This window comes from Apodemus sylvaticus, chromosome 1 (assembly GCF_947179515.1).
Source record: "Apodemus sylvaticus chromosome 1, mApoSyl1.1, whole genome shotgun sequence".
Classification (NCBI taxonomy): Eukaryota; Metazoa; Chordata; class Mammalia; order Rodentia; family Muridae; genus Apodemus; species Apodemus sylvaticus.
In genome coordinates this window covers 197,321,765-197,325,630 of record NC_067472.1, presented here as the reverse complement: position 1 = coordinate 197,325,630, position 3,866 = coordinate 197,321,765, and the positions used below count along the sequence as shown (strand labels likewise).

The window sequence follows — 3,866 nt, the reverse complement described above, 5'->3', positions numbered from 1 at the left end:
GTACCCTCAGTTAAGCCCTCCTACTTCTTGAGCTTCCTGTGCTAGGTGAATTGTAAATTGTTTCTTCTGAGCTTTGGACTAGCAACGGCTTATTAGTGAGTGCATACCATGTGTGTTCTTGTGACTGGGTTACCTTGCTCAGGGTGACACGTTCTAGTTCCATCCATTTGCCTAAGAATTTCATGAATTCATTGTTTCTAATGGCTGAATAGTACTCCATTGTGTATATATACCACATCTTCTGTATCCATTCCTCTGTTGAGGGGCATCAGGGTTCTATCTAGGTTCTGGCTATTATAAATAAAATTGCTAAGAACATATTGGAGCATGTGTCCATATTACATGTAGGAACATCTTCTGGGTACATGACCAAGAGTGGTATAGCTGGGTCCTCAGATAGTACTATGTTTAATTTTCTGAGGAATCACCAAACTAATTTCCAGAGTGGTTTTACCAGCTTGCAATCCCACCAACAATGGAGAAGTGTTCTTCTTTCTCCACATCCTCTCCAGCATCTGCTGACCCCAGAGTTTTTCATCTTAGCCATTCTGACTGGTGTAAGGTGCAATCCCAGGGTTGTTTTGATTTGCATTTCCCTGATAGCTAAGGATGCTGAACATTTCTTTAGGTGCTTTAGAGTCATTTGAGTTTCCTCAGTTGAGAATTCCCTGTTTAGCTCTGTACCCAATTTTTTAATAGGGTCATTTGATTCTCTGGAGACTAAAGTCTTCAATTCTTTGTATACATGGATATAAGCCTTCAACCGATGCAGGGGTAGTAAAGATCTTTTCCCAATTTTTTGGTTGCCATTTTGTCCTATTGACTGTGTCCTTTGCCTTACAGAAGCTTTGCAGTTTTATGAGGTCCCATTTGTTGATTCTTGTTCTTAGAGCATAAGCCATTGGTGTTCTGCTCAGAAACTTTGCCCCTGTGACCATGTGTTCAAGGTTTGCCACCACTTCTTCTCTATAAGCTTCAGTGTGTCTGATTTTATCTGTAGATCCTTGGATTTATCTGTAGATCCACTTGGATTTGAGCTTTGGACAAGGAGATAAGAATGGGTCCATTTGCATTTTTCTGCATGCAGACCTCCAGTTGATCCAGCACCATTTTTTTTTTAAATGCTCTCTTTTGTCCACTGGATGTTGTTTAGCTTCTTTGTCAAATATCAAGTGACCATAGGTGTGTGGATTCTTTTCTGGGTCTTCAATTCTATTCCATTGATCTTCCTGCCTGTCTGCATACAAATACCAAACAGTTTTTATCACTATTGCTCTGTAGTAGAGCTTGAGGTTAGGGATGGTGATTTCCTCAGAATATCTTTTTTTGTGAAGAATAATTTTTGCTATCCTGTTTTTTTTGTTATTCCAGATGAATTTGTGAATTGCTCTTTCTAGATCTATGAAGAACTGATTTGGAATTTTGACTACCAACTATAGTCACCAATTTGATGTTTAATATGAAGAAGGCAAAATAAAATTTAAATTCTATTGAAAGATTCTCACTTCCAGGCTCCACAGAAAAGGTATTTTTATATCTAATTTGAATCTCATAATAGACTAACCATATCAGGAATTGTTATCTATTTATTCCTCCACAAAATGGATTTCCCACTTCTTGGTCACTTTTTGGGAAAATATTATTTGTTGTTGTAAAAAATGCTGCATCTGTGATTTAAAGTCTCTTACTCTAATTTGATGGAAGTGATGAATCTCGGCCAATGTGGTGAAGGAGATAGTGTTACAGCGGTCTTGAATGACATCAGCTTTTTGACCTCCATCTTCCCTTCTTCCCCGTGTAGCCAACTCTCCTTTCCTTTGGTAAGAGCTCCTTTCTGAACATGGATGATGTCTGGGAAGTTGGCCAGGTGCCCCTGATACAGTGCTAACAGTCCATGACCAGGTCCATGGCCTGCCTGGGCTGCTCAGCAAAGAGTTCTCTGATGGCGTCATAGGCGTCTCCAGGGAAAGCAATGGCCTGGTTCAGACCCGCGGACAAGGCTTGCTGATGCAGCTTAAAGGCTTAGCTGCGGCCCAGGAAGGACTGGCCCACCTTCTGATGCTCCTTCTTGAAGCCAGTCACCTGCTTGCGCGTGCGAACTCGTTGGCAGTGTGGTTGAGCTGCAGCGCGCTGTCATCCATCTTGGGGAAGGATTTGAAGCAGTCTTTCTTGCTCTCCACCTCCTGCAGGTCCAAGGCTGCGGCAGGTGGTGTACTCAGAGTGAGGAAGAAGTTGGAGCCACCATCTCATCCTTCTCAGCCTTCTGCTTACCCTGTTTCCAGGTCTTCTCATCAGTGCTGCTGGGACAGCTCAGGAAATGCTGGAAGACATGGCACTGCGCCAGCACAGGGTGGCTGGCCATGTGGTTCATCCAGCAGATCAGACCCTTCCTGCGCTTGGAGATGAAGTCCTCCTCGAAGTGCCTGGTGGCCTGCTTCTCGGGCAGATGGGGCACCGAGATGACGGGAAATTTCTCTGCCAGGTGCGCACACAGCCAGTCCAAGTGCTGATAGCACCTGTGCACGGGCACCTGGGTATGCATGGGCACCAGCTTGTAAGAGATGCAACTCTTCAGCCCTTGAACTTGGTCTGCTCGGTGGGGTCGTAGATGGTGCACTGGAAAGGGTAGGGGCTCTCCTGCCACTCGGGCTGTAGGGACCCAGCACCATGCACACAGCTTGGCCCCATCCTTCACGAAGCCTGACGCCTCTCTCAGCACCAAGGCCTCCCGGCCCGACCTGACAGAGGTGGAGAACTATTAAGGTTGAGGCTCACCGAGGCGGAGCTCTTGGCTCCAGACTCTTGCTGAAGCGGGGGCTCCAAGACACCGAGTGAGCCCAGCGACAGGTCCCAGCGTGTGGACAGAGGTACCCGCTGGCTGCGCTGCCGCCCGCCGCTGCCGAGCCGGCGAGGTCTGGGTACACGCCTTTGCCCAGCGCGCCTGGCTCGTCAGCCACCGTGGAGCTGTCATCCCACTCATCATTCCAGTCATCATCGCTGCCTAGGCTGGCCTGGTGACCCTGGAGGAGCTGCTGGGGCGACGGCTGTAGGGCGCCCCTGCTGGAAGGAAGCTGGCGATGCCAGCTGCCAGCAGCTGGAAGGCGGCGGGCAGCGAGGCGGGCAGAGCCACCGCCATCTGCCGGTGGGCCAGGCTCAGTCATGCAGATCACCTGTATGGAGGAGGTAGGGAAGAGACCACGGTGGCCACGGCTGCTGATCCCTTTGAGCCAGCCCTACACGTCCTGATCACTGCACAAGCTCAACACCTCCTGCTCCTGCAGTGAGATCTCAATGGGGTTCTTGAACTTAAAGCCTTAGAGCGCCCGGGCACGCAGCGCCACCTTCCTGAGCCCCGCGCCCTGAGCTCGGGCCAGTCCGAGGGCCCAGTGGTCACTATCCGCGTCCCTGAACGCAAAGGGAACTTGGAAGGAGCTTGGAAGGCAGCACAAGGTCCGATTCCTGCTCCGCTCTTGCCCTCCCTGAAGATCTGCTCTGCTAGCAGGAGCTACTGCTGCACAGGCTGCTTCTGGCCAGGGTGGGGCCTGGGCCTCCCCACAAGGTTTTCTTACCACTAGCCCTTTACATGTCTGTGCCTACATGAGTACAGAAAGGGAATCTCTATTGCAATGCTTACATTCCATTCCACATCTGTCCCAGACACACACTTTTTCTTCACTTCTCCTATTAGATCCTTCCCTATTATTCTCACCTCTCCTTGCTTGTTGGTCTAAGTGAAGACACAGATTAGGTCTTTTCATATCACAGCTGGCCCTGTACACAAAGACACAACCCAATCCCCAGACTGACTTGCTGCTGGCCAGTGCAGAGTTGTAAGTGAGGTGGTACTATCAGTACAGGACTAGGCT

At 49.1% G+C, this 3,866-nt stretch overlaps 1 pseudogene; it reads right to left on the bottom strand.

Annotated features, from left to right (window-relative positions):
* Positions 1–1,586: 1,586 nt before the first annotated feature.
* On the bottom strand, positions 1,587–3,648 carry LOC127669620 (sorting nexin-18-like; annotated as a pseudogene).
* Between the last annotated feature and the right edge of the window lie 218 nt (positions 3,649–3,866).